Source organism: Lissotriton helveticus, chromosome 9 (genome assembly GCF_964261635.1).
Source record: "Lissotriton helveticus chromosome 9, aLisHel1.1, whole genome shotgun sequence".
NCBI lineage: Eukaryota > Metazoa > Chordata > Amphibia > Caudata > Salamandridae > Lissotriton > Lissotriton helveticus.
In genome coordinates, this window is record NC_136070.1 from 821,043,455 (window position 1) to 821,065,574 (window position 22,120).

Here is a 22,120-nt window from a genome sequence, read left to right on the forward strand (position 1 = left end):
CTGAATGATATGGGGCACTTTTCTGGATAACATACAGCCATTGGTGCATTTTAAATTTTTTAAATCATACTTGCCCAATAACATTGGTCTTAATTTAATATCCTAATGGGGTTTAAGTGTTCTCCAGCAAGGAATTTTAGCAGAATGAGTGGTGAAAGGTACATTTAAATGCACATTTACCCAATAGACCAAATAGGATATGCAACTTTAGGAAAAATAAACGGCAAATTGTGCATTCCAAAATCCACTGGGCCATATGAATTGGTTTTAACCTATTGTTTTTTTTTTTAAATACAAGACATTTAGGCGTATTTTCACATAGGACTTTTTTCAAAATTGGCAGCAAATGGTGCACTTTAAACGCATTTATTTTGTCATTGTTCTGTTCATAGCGCATTTCTCAGCACACAATACGTTTTCGCAAGAATACAAGACTATTAGAAGCAACAACTCCCTTGCTGTCCCTTACAAAGATGTCTCTTGCCCAGGCACTGTAACTTACAAAATAGTGAATCTATATTCAGTTGTACTGCATGGAAATCTTGAGTGCTATCTCTGATCAAGTATTCATTGTTTTGATACACGTGGCTAGGGCCATTCCTGAAATTCATCTATCATTTGGAAAGAGGATGGTGTTAACAGCACAATGAATGCAGAAACTGAGCATAAAGTGTGATTATTAATGGTGTCTCTAATCATACAAATTAGACATAACTAGCATATTAACAGGTAAACCCTGTTAGGCCATTTTGCTAATGTGGCACTCTCCAGCCAGCTACTGGTTTGGGGGTTCATCAATACATTGGCAAGATCAGAAATTAACCCCAGTTCAAACATTCTTTGGTTCACACTCCTTTTCTTCCAGTTAGAGGAGTCAATGGGAGTCTGGTGAGGAATTCACTGTGGGTGAAGGTGTCAACCATGAATGGCCATTTGTGGTGAAAGTGTTTGACGTCACTTCCACTTTGGTATTTTAGTTATTTGAAGTCCATAGCAGCACTGATCCAATATTTAAGCATGCATCACATACATGAATATTATTATCTGGAGAGGTTTGAATAATAATACTTGCTAGAAATATGCAGCAACATTGCATGAAGAAAAAAAATGCTACAACTTAAGTTCTTATGACTGTGGAATTTAACCTAAGGTTTTACGCATAGCATGGTGTATATGTTTAATTGGAAACCTTGTGTGGGGCTAAGAGATCATGGAATATGATGTCTTTGAGTAAAGTTCAGTACAAGCATTAAAATGTATTTATAGAACAGTGGTAGACTGGCTTTTAACAGCAGTGATGTGTGCAAATTCAGAACATTTAAGAAAACAATTTTGGATAAACATCACAATGATCATTGTTCCTCCACTTAACCTAACCCATTCGCTCACACCCCTTAAACAATTGTAGAAAGACCTAATACCTAACCTTGATTCACTCTCTTCCCTCCTACGACCTCAGTTGTTCCTGCAAAACATACTCCATCTTCACCAGTGGGCACACAGTGAAAATGTTACTATTAGGAGGAGACACACAAAACGTCAGCCTTTAGATATTGCATAGCATCTGAGGAGTTTCCTGCCTCAATGGGACACTTTTTGACCAACTTTAGCTTCTCTAATGGTATACCATTATTTATATAGCACGGTCACTAACTGACTCTTCTCACTGTCGCCCCAAAAACCTAATTCCCTCCCATCATCCCATCTGCCACCTACTATATCTCCTTTCTTTTCTTCACTCCCTATCTGTTGTAAGATGCCTATGGTCAGTTACCTATAAATCACTGTTGCCTATCCAGTGAGCTACCAATGTCTTGGGCAATACCGACTTCATGAAGAAAACTGGAGCAACATTCCACTCCATCCGGACGCACAGTTTACGCCATACTATATTCACCAAAGCACTCCATAATTTAATCCTTATTTCAATTTTATTCCATATATTCCGATCAGTCATTTATTTTCACCAAATTTTGTTTCTGTCACATGTGGGGCAGTGTATGTATAAAAACGTTTCTTCTGCTCAAGATATGCCTATCCAGGCCTTTTTCTAGAGCATGGTGTATACATATAAACATTCTTGATAGCGGATCTTATTAACCCAATGCATTTCAGGCTGTCTGTAGCCCTTCTTCAGGGGTTCACTGAAAACGTTGAAACATTGACATTAGTTTATGTGTTCAATCCACTTTATGTAAATCAAACAGTAGAGCAAACAATCATAACGTGCTTAGCTGCCTGGCTGATGTATTCCCTCTACATGCGCAACTATGCGCTTAACACATTGTGCCTGTGAAGCCTTATTCACCCTTCCTTATTAACCCTAACCTGGTATTTTCAGTGCCCATTGTTTCATAATGACTCATCCTCATACATCTACTCCCTTCAAAAAGTCGATTGTACCTTCGTAAAACAACTTTGTGTTCTCCCTCCAGGCAGCTAAGCACGTTATGATTGTTTGCTCTACTGTTTGATTTACATAAAGTGGTTTGAACACATAAACTAATGTCAATGTTTCAACGTTTTCAGTGAACCCCTGAAGAAGGGCTACAGACAGCCTGAAATGCATTGGGTTAATAAGATCCACTATCAAGAATGTTTATATGTATACACCATGCTCTAGAAAAAGGCCTGGATAGGCATATCTTGAGCAGATGAAACGTTTTTATACATACACTGCCCCACATGTGACAGAAACAAAATTTGGTGAAAATAATTGACTGATCGGAATATATGGAATAAAATTGAAATATAGATTAAATTATGGAGTACTTTGGTGAATATATTATGGAGTAAGCTGTGGGTCCGGATGGAGTGGAATGTTGCTCCAGTTTTCTTCATGTGTTTATATACACGAGGCACTTGGGCAGGCCACGTTACAGAGGCTGCACGCTTGAAGGATGAAATATTATCAAACAAAGCATTATGAAACTATGAAGAATTGAAAGAAACATGGTGTGCACGTGGCAACCTTTTTTGAATTTTGCACAATACCAACTTCACCCACAAATATGCTTTCTTGTTGTCTGTGCCTTGCCCATGTTTTCTCTCTCCCACTTTGTGCTTTTAGATGATAATATCACAGCTTTAACAATTATACAAATAAACAATGTAACATCTTAAGACCGATACAACAACTGAGGTACCTTTATTCTAAAAGTATATGTTAAGTTTCTTTACTTTGAACCATTAATAAGTCTTTCTCTCTTCCTCTTTGTGTCTCTCTGAGTATCTCTTATCAACTTAAAATTTCCCTTGGTCTTTGTCACTTTTTCTAGGTCTCTATTTTTAGGCTTCTTTCAGTCTCTTTCTTTCTCTCTCTCGCTCAATCTCACTTTTAACCTCCTTCTCTAGATCTCTCAAGTACTCCCTATTGGCATGTGCATAACAGCAGTGTAGAGAACAAGAGTGATTCAGGAGGCTTTGAACATCAGTATGCAAACTCTGCTTCCCTTCTCGCTATCATCCTCCACCAAACAGTCCCAAATTCTCTGCCGCAAAATGCATCATCCTTTTGTCCCAGAGCAGCAAGCCCTTCCACAGCCATCTGAGTCACTCTTCTGCTGTTCATCCTACAACCACTTACCATTTATTCTCCGCTTATCCATCTCCCTTTACCAATTAGCCTACTCATACTTCCTCCTTCGGATCTACCACAGATATGTTCCTCCTCCTCTGCTTAGCCATGCTCATCCTTTCACTGTCCGCATCCTTTACTCTTACACAGTTTCTATCTTTCCACTACTGTCCCTTCTACTAGCCTCTCTTCTGACCTTCCTCTAACCTTATTCTTCACTGGAACATATTTGAGCTCTCTTCATCAATTTCCCATCTACCTTCTCCTCCAGCCCTCTAACAAACTGCATTGCAAAGCCTGCTACAAAATCCTGGTAACGGGAATCTCTTGGGGGAAGTGCTAGTGGTATCAAACGCAGATTGCACAAAGTCAGAAACTTAACCCCCCAGCTGGAGGGAATGCTTGCCACTAGATGCTCACCATATTTCCAGCCACTAGTCCTTTAACAACTGCATGGCTCTTTTGTCTGGAGGGACTAATGGTCCACAGAGCTTGTCAATGGCTGGGCTACCTCGTTGGCAATGCTGTCCAAAAGCATGGAATTTAAATGTTTTATAGGGGCAAAGGGCACAGATTTTAATGCAGTGATTTTCAAACTTTTATGCAGAGCCACCTATGAGTTTAACTGTATTTCGGTTCTCCTCACCCTCCCATGATGTAGCCTGCTAAAATGTTTAACAATGAACCTTGATTACTTATGTGATTAGATGTTTCACATTAGAAACTTGGGGTACTTGATTGGACTAAAAACAAATATAGGAGAACAAACATTATAATCTCTGGCACCGTATCCTGCTTCACCCTCCAAACATGTAAAAGGCTAGGATGTCACAGCATTTCCAAAAGCACCAGCTGGACCAGGATGCAAACTCCAGTGAAATTCACTGAACCTTTTCTTCATTTCACAAATAAGTAAGGTTGCTTGCTACAGCAGATTTTGCAGAAATCAAAAAAGTGATGGGAAGAATGCTTGCATTTTATCAGTCACTTGGGACCACCTTTTTGTTTTTTGGCCACTATGCTAATTCAGACAGGAACAAGAAATATGCATATCAGCCTTGGTTCTTCCGAAATAGGAATATCATAAGCAAATCTACCAGGCCAGGAACCATATGACTCGGAACACAAGTGACTAAACCTGTTTTGGCCTATTTGGGCCTCAGAAGTAGGGTACAGCTTGAGTGCTATAGCCCACTGAACGTAGGACCCAGGTCTCTGCACACCCATCGCTCTTTGAGTGTCACACCGAAGAAATAAAAAAACTGATGGATGGAATGCTTGAATTAATCTCAGCCACTGGTAATTACTTAGAGACACATTCTAGCCCATTGTTTGATGCCCACCATATGTCCCCAACCTAAAACCAGTGATATGCAAATTTGCCTTTGTCCTGCTCCAGTTTTACATTCCTGAAAATGATGTATGCAGACCTAATTTAGTCATATTCATGTTATCAATACCAGAAAGAAGAAATTTCGAGACCCCCCTTCTGGAATTCAACATTTATGCAGGTTGTGTGTAGATGTCTGCAGATGACACAATAATGATACATAATACTACCGATATGCAGTTTCCTATAATGTGCATCAAATAGAATGGAACATTTTTTCCCTTGATGTCAAAAAGTAATATATCCTTTGTGCACTTTATGTTTAATTAGTGTTACATAATGTCGATGGCTTCACAGCACTAAGAAAACATGGGGCAAGAGGCTGTTGAAATGTATGTTATACTTTAATGTATAAGGCTAACTTTGTAGGCTTTTATGGAAGACAACATTCTCATGGCAAAAAATTGTCTATCTTACATTGCCATTTGACGGATACTTATTCTAGCCCTTTGGTTAATGTGTTGTTCTGTACTCCTGCTGTTGAGTGTTGGTGGATGTGAGATGCGATAATTGCAGCTTTGACCCATTTCATCCATAAACTTTTAATAGTGAGTCACAACGCTTTATTATGGAAAGAAACAATCATGTTATAAAATGATAACATGGATTTGTATTTCGATTGTCAAAGCACTAAATACACACACAGGACTGTCCGGGCTCCAACTGTCCTCGCAGGAACACCTTGTTGCTGTGGCTGAAGGTCAGGCCAGTAGCTCCAGCCCAGCCAGCTATCCCAGGGAACCTGACAGGGGGGCTAAAGCCCTCTGAGCCCAACAGTAGTTGCACACCTGCAGGTGGCTCCATGTCATGTGACCTCTTTACCTTGTGGATGATGTCCCTTAAACACAAAGCCGTGAACACTCTCATAGCTCTTGCCAGCACCCTTTCTCTGTAGCAATGTATTACTTAATTATATGAAGTTCAACCAGAGGCGCAACTAGAGCCAAATTTTGGAAGAGGCTACAGAAAATATTGGGGGGGGGCTTATTCTTCCAGCAATGTGCAGAGTGAAGGTGCAGGGGCTCTACGAAGGGGTGAAAACACAACAAAGCCTCGTTAAAATCGTTAACAGACAGCTAACCCGATACCTCTAAGAGAACAGAATCCTGGACCCTTCATAGTCAGGGTTCCGCAGCAACCACAGCACCGAGACCGCCCTCATCGCCGCCACTGACGACATCAGGACCCTGCTAGACAACGAGGAGACTGCAGCACTCATCCTCCTAGACCTCTCCGCCGCCTTCGACACCGTCTGCCACCGCACACTACGCGCACCCTTCCACGCCGCAGGGATCGAGACAAGGCTCTGGAATGGACCACCTCCTGCCTCTCCGGCAGAACCCGGAGCGTCCGCCTCCCCCCGTTCCGAAGCCTCTGAGATCATCTGCGGCGTACCCCACGGATCCTCCCTTAGCCCGACACTGTTCAACATTTACATGGCCCCGTTTGCACATGTCGCCTGGCAGCACGACCTCAACATAATCTCCTACGCCGACGACACTCAACTGATCCTCTCCCTCACCAAGGACTCCATCACCGCCAAAGCCAACCTCCATGAAGGAATGAAGGCCATCGCCGACTGGATGAAGATCAGCCGTCTGAAGCTAAACTTGGACAAGATGGAGGTTCTCATCCTCGGCTCCAACCCGTCAGTCTGGAACGACTCCTGGAGGCCAACAGCACTGGGGGCAGCTCCGACCCCCACCAACCACGCACGCAACCTGGGAATCATCCTCGACTCAACGCTCCCAATGATCAAGCAAGTCAATGCCGTCTCCTCCTCCTGCTTCAACACCCTCCGCATGCTCCGCGAGATCTACAGATGCATCCCGAAAGATACAAGAAAGACAGTCACCCAGGCCCTCGTCAGCAGCAGACTCGACTACGGAAACACCCTCTACACGGGAGCCCCGACCAAGCTCATCAATCGACTACAATGCATCCAAAATGCCTCGGCACGACTGATCGTCGATGTACCACGACACGGCCACATCACCCCCCACCTGAGAAACCTGCACTGGCTCCCCGTCAACAAGAGGATATCCTTCAAGCTCCTCATCCACGCACACAAGGCACTCCACAAGACCGGCCCAGCCTACCTCAACAGACGGCTCTCCTTCTACACCCCCAACCGCAAGCTATGCTCCGCCGACCTCTCACTCGCCACCGTCCCGTGCATCTGAAGAACAACCACCGGCAGGAGATCCTTCTTCCACCTCGCCGCCAAGACATGGAACACCCTCCTACTGAGCCTACGACAGACCCAAGACCTGCTGACCTTCAGGAGGACACTAAAGACCTGGCTGTTCTATCAGTAGCGCCCCCTCCAGCGCCTTGAGGCCCTCTAGGGTATGCAGTGCGCTTAACAAATGACTGATTGATTGATCGTTAGCAAGTAAATGGTCTTTTTACCCCTTTGCTGCGGGGGTAATTCCCCCACGGTGCGGGGGGGGGGAATGGTCAGCACGGCGCCGCGGTGCTCGTGACGAGCCCAGCTCGTCATGAGTCACAGTGAAGCTGTGCTCATGACGAGCTGGGCTCGTGTCAACTCCACCCACTGATTAATTCGCCCGCACAGGCGGGGAATCAATAGCGCGTGAATGGAGCGCAGCCGTTATGACGAGCCCAGCTTGTCATTAGCACAGCTCCACTGTGACTCATGACGGGCTGGGCTCGTCATGAGCACCGAATGAGTTAAAGACCTGTGAAGTACTTGGGTGCAACAGTATGTGTTCCAGGGAAGCTGTCTTAGTCAGGCTGACACACACACACGACAGGGGTGTGGGGGTGGTGGGGGGGACTGAAGCCCTGTGAGGCCAATGGAGGTTCCACCCTCCATGGTGTGTCATCACCTCCAGGAGTTTTTACGCAGAGATACTGTGTAGGAGGAATCCTTCAACCTCCACCTTCTCTTTTGCCCTCTTGCCCTTATTATTAGTTTAATTTGTATAGCACACAAATCACTCTGGTAGGGATATTTCGGTGCAGAGCAGATCACAGGCAGGGAGAAAACTGTTAAATTAGAACAGCAGTGTCTTGAGGAATTTTCTAAAGTTAAGGTGATCAATTCACATTTTAATGTGAAGGGGCAACTCATTCCAGTCAAAAGGGGCTAGGTATTAAAAAGACCTGCCCCCTGTCTGGGACCTTCTGACCCGTGGAACAGACAGCAGAGTTTTATCACTGGATCTTAGATGTTTGACTGGGCCAAAGTAAGTGAGCTTCGAAGATAGATAGCTAGGATCTTTTCCTATCAGAGAGTTGTGTGTTAGGCAGCAAATTGAATACAAATTGTTTCTAGCTTGCTAACCAATGTGATGAACGCAGAAGGGAAAAGGATGCAGCCCCAGATGGAAGATTGCAAATGAGACATGCTGCAGTGTTCTGAATAACTTGTAGTTTCCATAATAACATCTCATTTGCAGAGGCCAATAACGCGTTGCCATGATCCAATCGGCTATTGGTAAGAGCCTGAACCATAGTTTTCCTTGCTAAAAGTGGGAGGAAGGGGAACGCTCTCATCAACAGGCACATCATATGTAAACAGGTGCCTATAATAGAGAGAACCTGCTCTTTCATAGTAAGGGATTGGTCCAATCGGACCCCCAGGTTCTTGAATATTTGTTTGGGGGTAGGAGCCTCTCCTAATTCTGAAGACCACCACTTAGAGGCCCAAAACAGTTGGGCCTTGCCAAGCAGCATAATCTTGGTTATCAATTCATTCAAATACAGGCAATTCTATGTCATCTAGGCAGCGACTGCTTTTATCCCGGCGAGAAGCGTTCTTTCACTTTGGCCAGGTCTTTGTCAAAGGAAATTATTAGCTGCATATCATCAGCATAGGATAGTACTTAGAATCCGAAACCTTTGACAGTCTTGGCAAGTGGAGCAACATATATATTAAAAAGCGTGGAGCTGGGACAAGATCCCTGAGTTACGCCCTTGTCCAGCCTCATGGTGCAGGATTTATAGGCACCCAGAGTGATGGTTTGAATTCTGAGGGTTATGAAATCACAGAACAATTGTAGTGCAATCCCATGGATTTCAATCTCATGCAGCCTTTGAAGGAGCCTGGGGTGAGACATAGTATCAAATGCTGCGGATAAGTCCAAGAGCACAAGCACAGATGGTATATTGGCATCGAGAGAGTATCTACCAAGGCTGTCCCTGTGCTGTGTGAAGGTCTGAAGCCAGCCCTTAACATGCTGTATTATGCTTTTTTTGTATCCTGTGTCTATATATAGCTTCTCCATTTGTGTCCGTCCTCTGAGTCATTCTGTTTTTGCTCTAGAGTTTAGATGTCACCAGTTTTTCTCAATCTGTCTTTTTTTCATGGGCACTTGCTGTGTTGCTCGAGCTGCTCTACTCTTGTCTCACACTCTACTAGCTCATGCTTCTATCTCGATTAGTGAAATTGAGACTGCCGCTGCACCACTGCACAACTATATTTTACTTTGCACAGAATGGTCTTCCCACATGGTCTTTTGTTGCCTTCTGAAAGAGATTTTTCAAAAATCGTATAGGAGCTTCACACATGGCCTGCTTTCATTTCTAAAAACAGACAAGTGCAAAGCTGGTCATGGAAAATCTATCATGTTTAAAAAAAATATATATATTGTTGTAAACATGCAAAAAAAATTGGGAACCATCATTATTGGCATTTTTCACTTACACTCTACAGCAATTCTGCCAGCTCTTGCTGGCATGATATGTTTCTCAATGTGAATACAATTTGTTAATACAGGTACTGCAATAACATTCCTCAATTTCTGCATCTACAGGAGTTACATGCTCTCAAAGAAGTAAAGAGTAAAGAACAGTGAACTATAAACAACATTGCCAAGCCCACAGTCGTCTTGTCTAGAGTGCCCCGTGATGGCAGGTGTGGCACCGCCATCCTATGATGCTTGAGCCCCTTCCTCACATTCCCTTGGTTTGTTGACAGTTCTCATATTTACATACTCCTCAACCTTCTGGGGGGTCTGCAGTTCATTCAATAGTTCTTCCCAATCACCTGCTTTAGTCTTTTTTTGCAGTCCCTGCACCTCTTCTTTCCTCAAAACCGGTGCCTCTGCCCTACCCCATTTAAGACCGCCGCACTCCAGTGTTCTACCCCGAGCAGTGCATAGTTATTAGTCTGCGGGTAATTAGCATTGTGAGATCTATGAAACACGCGATGGCGCTCCCAGTCCCCTCTTTCTGTACAACCCAAGCAGGACACTTGATATAGTTTGATGGTCAGTGTGACCCGTGAGGTCAATGAATCCATTCTTAACCACCAGCCACAGGTCGTTAACCATGGGGCAGTCCTAAACATGTGTGCTATATCTGCCTCGGGCTCATACGCCATGAGCAATTCAGAGAGGATCCAAGAAATATCCTGTTGAGTCTTGTTGGGGTAAGATAAATTCTGTGCATAATGTTGTTTTGAATATATTGGAATCTGGATTATTGGAAACCTTCCATGGGTAGGGAAGTGTCCTATCCCATTCCTTCGACATCAACCCAAGGCCTATACCCTCCTGCCAGATTCTACGAAGTGGGAGCAGGAGGTCTTGTGTATGTTGTGTAAAGGCGCGGGTCAGCCCGGTTATCAATTGGCGGCCTGAACCTGCTGTGTGAATGGTGTGTACTATCCGGTGAGTAGCAGGTTTTGTATCTGTGATGTGCCATAGTCACCCAAGTTTAGCAGTCAGTTGCCCATGGGCCAAGAAGTGACCCACCGGGAGTTCCCTATCGTCAAGCAGTTGTTCAAACAGGATCAGGGCACTGTCCTGAAACATATTTCACAGTGTGGTCACCCAGCCATCTCCTTCAACCCTACCCCAATGTCCCCGAACTGCTCCTTAAATGGTGGTAGATAACCTACGCATATTTCAGGCGAATATGGGGGCATGTCCGACATGTGGCGTAAACTCCTCTGTTAATTGCTATTAGCTTCGGGTAGCAAGTTGTTGGTCTGGCGGTCCCTGCGGTAGGAGGGCTTTGCTCACAAGTCTCTGCACCCAGACTGCAGGAGCCACTCCCAGTTCTTCCAGATGCCTGCCCGCTAACCAGTGGGCTGGCCACTGTAGTTGTGCTGCCAAATAATAATGTTCGAAATTTGGAGAACTGCAGCCTCCCCTTTCTACTGGAAGCTGCTGTTGAGGCAGTGCTATGCACCGCCTCCCTTTATTCCACAGAAAACTTCCTAACATTGCATGTAGCATACAAAAGGTACTGCGAGAGATAGTTACTGGCAGGTTGTAGAAATAGTATAAAAGACTAGGGAGTACCACAATTTTTAAGAGAGTTACCCTTCCCTGTAAAGACAGTGGAAGTGTACATCAGAACGTAATTTGTGGGTGGAGTGCAACAATGGCCTTAGCTGGTTCTTATCTAGGTGATCACGAGTAGTGCGATAGATGTTAATGCCCAAATACCTGAATGAGTGCAACTCCCAATGAAGGGAGCTTTCAGCAGTCACAACATTTTGCTGTGGGCAATCTAGATGGAGTGGCAATAGGCAGGTCTTTCATCAGTTCACTCCCAGTCCTGAGGTAGTGTGGAATTCCGCCAGACTGGTTGTTGTGGCATCTATTGACTTCTATTCCACCCCATATGTCTCATACATATATAAACATGTCGTTCACAAATAATCAAACCATGTGAGTGCCACCTTCTATTGGTATCTCCTAGGTCTGCTCTTCCTGTCAGATCCTCTGTGCTAGTGGTTCCAATGCCAGGGCAAACAGTATGGGAGACAGCCTTGAAGTGTGCCCCTGCTGACATGAAAGGCCATCTCGCAGGCGCATGCTCCAACACTTGATAGAGTCTACGGATATTGAAGGTGATAGAATGCCTGGAGTAACCCCATTTTGTCCGGGTGTACCAAATGCAGGAGATGTTCCAGCAACCACACCACAATGATCTTACTCAATATCCTGTTGCCCATCCCTCACATGGATAGGGGCCAGTTGGATGTCAATTCTAGGTGATCTCTCTCTGGCTTGGGGAGGGAAAACAGAAAAGCTCCCCTAAGTGAAGGGGATAGCTGCCCAGCGGTGAGTGCGGCATTGTACACCTCCAGTTGTTTGGGGACTAGAAGGGCCTACTATGCTTTGTAAAACTCAACAGTTAAGCCATCCAGCCCCAGGGTCTTACATTTTGCGGCTCCCCTAATGTCTCACATGATCTAAGAAATCTGCGGATCGAAGTTTGACGATCTACTGAGGAGGGGTCATAGAGCGACCAGTAATGGGAAGTAACTGCATGCATTTCTACCTGGTTAACATCTAGTTGTGTCAGGGACACTTGTATAGCAGTAATGAGACTGGTCGCAACTGTTCTGTTTAATAGCCACGCTAACAAGTTTATCACCATCCGCATACTTTCTGGCCTGGTATGTCCTATAATCTATGCATCGCAATGATTCAAAAAGGGTGGCACATTGTTGGTGCACTGCACTTGGGGTAAATTTCTGAGTAGAATCATCTCTTGCAGTACCTTACAGGGCTCCAAGTGAGGACTCTAATTTAAGCAAATCTTGGTGTAGTGAATCTAGCACGGCCACACCTGTATAAATGCAGTGGCTTAGGAAAACCACCTTCATTTCTGTCAGTTTAGAATCAGCCATGCCCCAGTTTTCTGTGAAGTAGTGCATGAGTGAAGTGTGAATTGAGTCCCAAAACACTGTATCCTCCAATGTGGCCAGTTGCAAACGCCATGTTGGCACTGAGGGGATCTACGTGCCCCATGTTATGTGGAGTAATAAGGGTTATGGTCTGATAGGTTATGGTCCTCCCTAGATATTTCACCCTCGTGACTTTCAGGTGCATGTTATGATGGCAGACAATATGGTTAAGTCTCATATTAAGATCGTGCGGTGGTGAGTAGTAATTTTTAGTATGTGGGTGCATTACGCGCCAGCTTTTCAATAGTAACCAGTGTACTGGACACTGGATCAGGTAAGTTGTCGCCATGAGCACAGGGAAGGAAGGTAGGGGCAGGTGTGAACGCATGTTCTCTGAGACATTGCTTCCATCAGATATGTTTGAACCTGTTTCGAACTGCATCTCCTACTGAGTTTGCTCTGGTGAGGATATTCTCCAGCCATATGTTGTTAGCAAGTGACACTGCCTGCAACTGCTGTTCTTGAGCCTATGCTGGGGTCAGGGCTCTTATAATGGCCACAGCTCCACCTCCTCATCCACATCATTGTCAGTCTCTTGGTGTTCTCTGCGATCATGGTATGTGGTGAGGGAGGCGATGGGACTCATATCAACGCTGTTCCACCCAATCCCAAGCGTATGCAGGCTCTGTGAAGAAGTAGCTGGTGTAGTTCACTATTAACTTTAGCCTGACTGGAAATAATAACAAATATGTGAGGTCAACAAACCATAGCCGCTTCTTAATGCCCAGGGAGGAGGCCCTGTGCCTTTGTACTTCCAATGTATAGTCCGGGAAGATAAATATGTTGACGTTGTTGTGTATGATGGGGCTCCCAGTATGCACCGCTTGCAGTATAACTGTTTTGCCTTTATAGTTCATCAGTATGTCCACTATCAGGTGTGGTGGTGCTCCCGGCAGCAGGCGTTTCGCTGGTACTTAGTGTACCTGTTCAACCAAGTAGTGAGGCAATAGTCCAGCGGATGATACCTTGCTCACCAGCCATGTTTTGAAGAGAATCACTGAATCTGTTACTTGTGCTCCCTCCGGGAAGCCTACTATGTAGATGGTATTATGATGATCTTCCATGTGAGTATTCCGCTCTGTGTTCCAACTCTTGTACCTTCGTTGCTAGGTCCTTGATTTTACCTTCGAGCTTGGTCACCGTTGGTTTATTTTACTTATTTATTTGAAAAGTTTTATAGAGTGTGAACAAGACCCAAAGGGCTATCAGAGCGCTGTACAGAGTTGTCTTCAGCCATTATACAAAGCATAAAGTAGGTAAGTGAAGGTACAACATGTGGGAAAACATTCAAGAGTAAAGAGTAGGGTGTTTCAGAGGCGCCATAGAGTGCTCCGAGTAAAACATCATAAAATAGAATGAACCAAGATGTGCGATGAGCATTAAGGAATATTAACAAAGAGGGATTGAGCAAAAACCAACAGTTGATGCAGTTAAAGCAGCTATCAAGGACTGGAACAAAAAGAATGCAAAAATAAGGTACAAACATATAGAACATCAGTGAGAATACTTCACGATTTATGTTATTAACAAAACACACGTGCATGATCAGTGTGATTAACGTTCGTTCATTAGTAGTCTTTTGACCAGTTTTTTAAAGGAAGTAGTGGAAGGATTTGATCTGATCTCGGATGGCAAGGAGTTCCAGATTCTCGGAGCAAGACCGATGAACACACGGTTGTACGATCTTTTCTTTTAGAATCTTGGAGGTTTCAAAAGAAGGGTGGACGTGCATCTGAGGTTCTGGCTAGAGCCTGATAGCTCAAGGCAGTATGTGGTACTGTGGTGTATGGCTTTATGAGTGAGACAAGCAATCTTGAGTCAGATTCTAGCTTCAATACATAAACAGTTTAGGTGCAAAAGGTCAGGTGAACTGTGATCAAATTTCCTAGAACCCGTTAAAAGCCTGGTTGAAGCATTCAAGATAGCTCTGAATGGGGCCAAGCTGGATTTGGGAAGTCCTGTGAGGGTCAGCAGTCCATATTCCAATCTAGGGATAGTCAGGGATTGGACTGCCGGCCTGAGGTCTTCAGGGTAAAGGAATGGTTTGATTTTCTTCAGTGTGTTGAGTGAAAATTGGCAGAGTCTACAACGTGAGGTGTGCAGTTCAGAACAGTTAGGTGTTTAATCCAGTCAAGGGTAGGAGCTCAGTGATTAGGTTGGGTGATCAAAAGAAATTCCGTTTTGAGTGTATTTAGTAAGAGATGGTTCTAGGCTAGCGATTGCTGAGTTTGGGCAAGTGCAGAATTTAAAGTTTTAATGTCCTCCTGCGATGAGATCTTCAGGTACAATTGCGTGTCATCCACATACATGTGGTATTGAATGTTGGCTCTGTTCAGAATGATTGCAAGAGGCTCCATAAATGGATTGAAGAGAGTGGGGGGGAGCGTAGAACCTTCGGGGACTCCAATCAGGACAGGGGTACTGGAAGGTAGGGCATGATCCTTTGCATGCTGTTGTGGAGGAAGGAGGCAAACCAATTTAGGACCGGGCCCGACAATCCCATCCTATGTTGTAGGAGATCAATCAAGACTTCATGTTTGATGGTATTGAAGGCTGAGGACAGGTCTCGAAGGATCAGGAGACAAGGGACATTTTGGTCAAGGGCTTTCACGACGTCATCAACGATGTGAGTTAGTGCCATTTCAGTTCTGTGTCCTGCTCTGAATCCTGACTGGTGAGGATCCAGGAGTTGATATTTCTCAATATGTTTGCAGAGCTGCGAATGAATGCATTGTTCAAGCAATTTTGCTAGAGCCATGCTGCTGGTGATAGGTCGGAAGTTGTTAGGATCTGAAATGTCTGCATTGGGCTTTCTAGGAATGGGAGTAACTTGCCCACCTTTTTGGCAGTCCAGAATCTTTCCCTGTAAGAGGGATTCATGAATGATCCTGGACCAAAGAGGGAGAATGGCTAAGATTAAATCTTTATAGAGCTTGGCGGGTAGAGGATCACCAATGTGGTTGGAGGGTTTGATGGATGCCATGTTGCGAATTATCTCTGTGCAGTCTGGTAGGCGAAAACTGCTCCAAGAGGCGTTGTTTTTGAGCGAGTTGCCCAAAGGCGGGTGGTATATTGTCATGGATTCTGCCCCCTGCCCTGATCCTGCAGGTGGTATTTTGGATAACAATGTTGGGGCGGTGGGTAATAGCTCCAGCTCTATTTTTATTGTTTTTTTAGCGAAGTGAGCTGTAAAATCATCACCACTAGGTAGCATGGATAAAGGAGGAGAGCTCTGCTTAGAAGATTGCTTAGATTGCTCCTTAATGATTTTGAAGAGTTTTTTTGGTCTATTTGGGGCTCCATCTAGTTGAGATCTTAAGTATTCAATTTTTGCCAAGCGTATGTGTTTGTTGTAAACACTTCTCACTTTCCTCAGTTGAGAGAGCTTTGTGGTGGAAGGCGAGTTTCTCCAGAGAGTCTTAGATTGCACTGTTCATCCTTTAAGTCACCATTCAACTATGGTTTAGAGAGTTTGACTGGGATCCTTTTGAGCTGTTTCTGAGCAACAGAGTTAAGAATGTTAGAAAAAGTGTTAAAGTAGTGCTCAGAAACATCGTCAAGGTTGGTCAAATTAGAGGGGGGCTGTAGTCTATTTTTGGTGATTGAGGTTATCATGTTCATGTCGAGGTCCCTCATATTGCGAGTCATATGTTTCGCTTCAAGGGGTTGCCCCTGTCAACCCAGTCCCTTGTCTAAGATGATGAAGGGAATTTGAAAGTGATCTGACCAGTCAAAGGGTAGGATTTCTCCTCTTTGTATGAAGTTGTCTTTGGCAATTATGAGGTCTAGAGTGGCGCCTTTATTGTGAGTAGGGCCTTTACAGAGCTGTGAGAAATTGAGGTCAGAGAGGAAGGCCCTAAAGGAATGGCCTATTGGATAATTTGTGTCATTCCAATGAAGGTTTAGTCTCAGAGGAATATGTGGCAGAGTTGATCGAGCTCGAGCTGATGACCTCCATGATTTGCTCTGTGAAGACTAGATTGTGACCCGGAAGGTGATATATAGAGTGCAGCACACATATCTTCTTGCCTTTCTTCCAGATTTCAGAGACTAGCTGTTCACAGGTGGATAAAACAGTACAAGAGGATTGTTTTACTGTGAGGTTGGAGCAATTAATGCAGGCAATGACCCTTCCTGTTTTATCCAGGTAATCACTTCTGAGAATAGAGTAGTCGGGAGGGATTAAGATGTCAAAAATTGGGGAGGAAGTATCATTGAGCCAGGTTTCAGTGATGATCAGAAGGTCCAAATTATACGCAATGATGAGATCAGAAATATCAGCTGTGTGTTTCAAAGCTGATCTCCAACACGTTGATATGCCGGTTGGAAGTGACCATTTTTTGAGTTGAGGTGTTTATGTGAAGTAGGTTCTCTATGTTTAACTTTCTGAGATTAAGGCTCTGTTCCCTGTCAGGGTTAGCAATGATTGGGGGGATGTTGAGAGTAAAGTTGGGTTGGGAGACCGTCTTTGATTCAGTGTAGGTCCCAAGCAGAGCAAAAATGTCTTCATCAGATAACTGAGGTAGGAGTCTGTGGGGCCGAGAGTGGTGGTTAGGCAGAGGCCTCGAACTCCAGCTGGAGCTAAGATAGGAGCAGAATGAAGTAATGTCTTTGGTAGAGTACAGCTTCAGTGAATTGTAGATATCATACCTCTGCGCGAGGTGAAACCCTACTTTTCTCCATCTTCAAGGAGAACTGCAGAATGCTTTGCGCCAACTCTTTGACTACTGATATATCATGCTTGAGGTCATCAATCTTCTTCTCAAGGCCTTGATTGTTCAAGCACTTATTCACAGGAGGAGCTTGCGCACGTAGGATAGGTTCAGCCATGGTAGGGTTAGTAGAGGGTTGGGTAGGACCATTGGCACGGGTTACATAGGGAGATAGGGTCATACTTGAGATAGGGATCAGACTATGGAGTGGGAAAAGGGAGAGGCAAAGTGGAGTTAGGAAGAGTAGAGGGTGGTGAAGTGTGTAGTGATGGTGAGGGTGAGTGTCTGTTACTGTTCAATGTATAGGAAGCATCAACAAGGTTCCTGGCCATGAGATTGGAAGATCCAGGGCCTAAGGGGTGAGCATTTAATCTTGCCTGGTTGTTAGGGTTGGTAGGATGGTCATCACTCCCGTTATTGGAACGAATAGTGTGTGATACCAGGGATTGAGTATAGGAGGTGAGGCAAGGTAGAGGAGGAGCATTGGTATGGCTAGCAACAAAATGGGAGGTACTCTGGTCAGTTAAACCTTCATCGGCACGAGACAGACGTGGTTTTTTCAAGTTCGTGGTGTAGGGGGTTGGATCGCTCCAAGAGTGATTTCAGTCTGCATTACCCATGCAGCATGTTTCTTTTGATTGTCTTCGAGCAGGCTGAGCTCCACTGCGATGGCATCCACCCTGACTCTGAGGTCTTCCCAGGTTTCTGCAATTGCAGTCAGGATTTGGTCCAGCTTGGCATCAACAGGAGCCAGTTTTGCGACAGGCTGCGACTCCCCAGTGCTTTTAGGATCTAGTCTTCTGTTGCCCGAGTATTCCCCTGGTCGAGTGCCCTCATCCGTCTCCTCATTTTGGCGCTTTTGCTGTGATGTAGGCTAAATGGGGGAGGGTCGCTCTTTGGGGTTGCACATGGGCCCATCTTACCCGTAGGCTTAGTGCTTCTACCATTCACCAGGGTGGCACGAGCAGTCGAGGCCGGGGGAAGCACTGATTCCACTGATATAGTGGGTGTGTCACATTCTCATGCGCTACTTCGCAGTCCAAGGCAAGTAGTAGACCTCCGGGTTTGCTCTTGGATCATCCAAGAGTGTAATATTGGTATCCCAGGTGGGCTGCATTAGCTGTCAGATATTGCCTCATTCAGTGTTCCGGGCTCTCAGTGGGTTCGAAGTGGGTGTCCTGACCTTGTATTGCATTTCATTTATTAAGGGATTTCTAAGGGAATTGCATCTCAATCCAGGCACAGTAGGTTGTTTTTTGCCAACAGTCACCTCCTCATCTCTGATGCGGACCTGTGTCACCCCCCCACCCCCAGCCAGTGATGCCAACAATGTCAGCATGGAGGGGGGGACACGAGCAATCTTAATCTTATTGGGGGATATTTTTGGATGTCACTGCTAGTTCACCCACATTGAGCTTTCATCCGTTGTAGCCTAGCTTCCCAGCACAGGGACCCGATCCAGTGGCAGGATAACAACCAGTCTGTGAGATCTGGGGCATGCACACATTCTCCACCAACGCTGCCCCTCCGATCTGGTCAGCCTTCAATTGCAAGTCAGTCTGTTACCAAGCTAGTACAGAACGTCCGGTAGGGGGGAGGGACACTTCATCACGTTAGTCCACACCTTTCGGCTAGAGTAGCTGCACGAGCGTCCACACATGCGGTCTCACCCCTTGGGAGGCCTGTGTTGCTGAAGGCCCCAAGCCTCTAAAGCCCTACTCCGACCACTGTCACGGTCGTTTCTGTGGGCCCTGCTCACCTTTGCGCTCCCCATCTGACATCTGATTATATCAATAGGAGGAGGGGGAGGAGGCCCATCTCTCGCCCCTCACCAGTCACCATCCTAAGCCGGGGGGCGGGGGGAATGTCCTTCGTTGTACACCACTGGGCCACGGCTGGGCGCGCTGCAACACTTCCCAAGCTCCACGGCTCCTGTCCAGCCCGGGCATGTCAATATCTCTTTGCCGTCTCCAGGTAGGTGCGGTGGTCACTGTATATTGTAGCCTCACCTGTGTGCGTCTACAGGGTTCGGCAATGTGGGCTTTCAGCTAGGTGGCCCAGGATCTTAGGTCGGAGGAGCGGGGCAGCTCTAGACCATGTCTTCCTTCTGCGGTGGCGGGCCACGCACCCTTTCCTAACATGCAGTTGAAAAGTTTAAAACTAATAACAAGTAAAAATATTGGGGTTTAAAGGTGGCATGCGTATGTTTGCAAAATAAAAGTAAAAAATTACCCATTGCAAAAATAAATAAAAAACATTAAATTAAAGCAGGGATTGAACCACTAGCTTTGGGGCCTAAGTGGACTAACATTTAAGTAAATGTGCAGGGGCAAAAATAGCATAAATCACAAAAAAGATAGCCAGTGGCTAAAGTGGGATTTCCCTTTACTCCATGCTGTATGAAGTGGTAAATGGAAAGAAAATGTGAATGTGTGCTGAACAGACCAGTTGCTGAAGAGATCTAGGCAAATTCACCTGTATTTGTGTGTATGTGTACACTCTGCAATGTCACTATTTTTTATGTGAATTTTCCAAAATAAATTAAAAACAACAACATCACAGAGACCCATTTTTCTTCTTAGAAGAGATTACTTGGATTGGTTCTCATAATGAACAACTGTGGTAAATGCTGTAGACTGTGGAGCATTAGTTACGATTTGTTGGAAATCTGTCCTCACAGCAGGGTAACTTGAATCTTTTGCTGTTTTGCTGTACCCTATTTTTGTTGGTTATATAACTGCGCACTTTACTCCTGTTAACCAATAGTAAAGTGCTTGTGCTCCCCCTTTTAGCATGTTGAAATTAGTATACACCTGATCGGCATATTTAACTTGCCTATAAGTACCATGTGTACTGTACAGAGTGTGTTCAGGGCCAGTAGATTAAATGTCACTGTGGGCTGCAGCACCCATATTGCCACCCACTGTACTGAGCCTGCAAACCTTTCTCTAGTCGTCCTATTGTAGCCTGGCTTTGCAGTGTTAAACTGTCAATTTGATTGGTCAAGATAAACCATTTTTGTCACATCAAAACCTTCCTTTTAAATTTTAATAAGTCACCCCTAAGTAGACCTTATTGCCCATAAGGCATTGTGCATGCCATTTAAAAGTTAGACATTCAAAAGTTCACAGATTCATATGTCCTTGCAGTGAAAAAGTCAAAAGCTATTTTCACTGTAGCAATGGCTTCTCCATAAGAAAATGCTGAGTTGCATTATTACATCTTATAGTGCTAATTTTGGGTTGGAAGCAGCTAAATAAATAACTCAATGACTTTTATTACAAGTTATTTCAAGTGGAATTTAATGGTAACATCAATTTCTTATAACTATTAAGGGAAAGGTACATTTAGAAAGGTATCTTTTCCCTACATGACACCACTGGAAGCTAATTTGCATGTGGCTCAGCCCCTTCTGCCAGCCTGTAATTAGCATTTGAATAGGTGTGAATGAGGTGTGAACCTGCTCTCAGGGGAGGGATAAAAGGACTTGGGCGTGTGGAGGTGTTGTTGTGGCGCCTGACAGGATGGACTGTGGCTGGGCCTAGGAACATGATTAACTTCAAAGAAGCCTACATTATCACATGCAGATGTAGCTAGCACCAAGGCCTGCAAACTTCTTTTGTCCCTGCTGCCATATCAACCCCAATCACAGAGGGCTTCTTGTTTATATCACATAGTTTCAATTCTTGCTCGAATGTTAAAACCTGCTTGACAGGCCTGCTAGGGTTTTACATATCTTACTTGGGGCACACTTTAAAGGGCAAGAGTTGGAAGCCAAAACAAATCTTGTGTATCCACTGAATGGTTGCTGATAAGCCGTGTTTTTCTTCCAGGCTTCTGTCTCTAGATTTCTAGGTGGTACAGGGACTGCCTCAAACTCAATGTTGGTGTTAGATATGAGAAGACAATAGGATTACCATAGTACACTCCCCCGGACCCTCAAAGCCCAAATTTAGTGTGTCCGAAGACTGCTGTCATCTAATAAATAATCAAAATGAGTATGGTTCGCCCTGGGAACTTTTATCCCATTGATTAGGGTGGGCCCTGTGGTCATTCTTACCCACTAGCTCATGCCAGTCATAAATGGTCATCTCCAGACACCCTATTGCCCTATTAAGAAAACTTGTGGTCCTGAGGAAGATCAGAAGCAGATTGAACCAGTTGTCTATAACCTGAGAAGAGAACTGGAGCACAGGACCTGCAATCTCTCCTATGTTCTTGACAAAGAAGTGGACTCCAATGGTCATAAGACTGACCTCCTGGTCAAGTTACAGTGATACAAGCTACAAGGGGCCTTCCCTGCAGCTGCTCAGCTGATCAGTGGCAATGAGACCTCGTCTGGATTCTGCCTGAATCCACTGAGTCTCTTTGCCTCCCTGAAGTCTTTAGAAGAGTACCCCTGTGATGGATTTGGACTTAAACAACTAAAGTCAGAAGGTAAAATCTTTGACCGAAGTGAACATGTTTAGTGTATCTAATGCACTCCATCACGGTCAGCGTAATTGCTCCTAAATTCTGCTATATTATAACCATTGACTATCATTGGTACTTTGTGATTCATGTCGCTAGTTCTAGTTAAAACCATACAAATACATATCTCTGGTTCCCATTATTGGATTTTTGACATTTTGGTATCATTTTATTTATTGAATGTTACTGTATTTTTCTGATTCAGTTTGGTATTTTTCTCTTGTTTTGCATTTTGATTCTATTACTATTTTGATACTGCATAAATACTCTACACACTTCCTCAAAGTTAAGTTTGGCTG

The 22,120-nt window shown here is 44.6% G+C and overlaps 1 protein-coding gene across 2 annotated transcripts in view; it reads left to right on the top strand.

Moving 5' to 3' along the window:
• The window catches only part of LOC144781907 (protein jagged-2-like), a 672,332-nt gene that overhangs the window by 258,502 nt on the left and 391,710 nt on the right, over nucleotides 1-22,120 (top strand). The gene's annotated exons all lie outside the window — the stretch shown is intronic.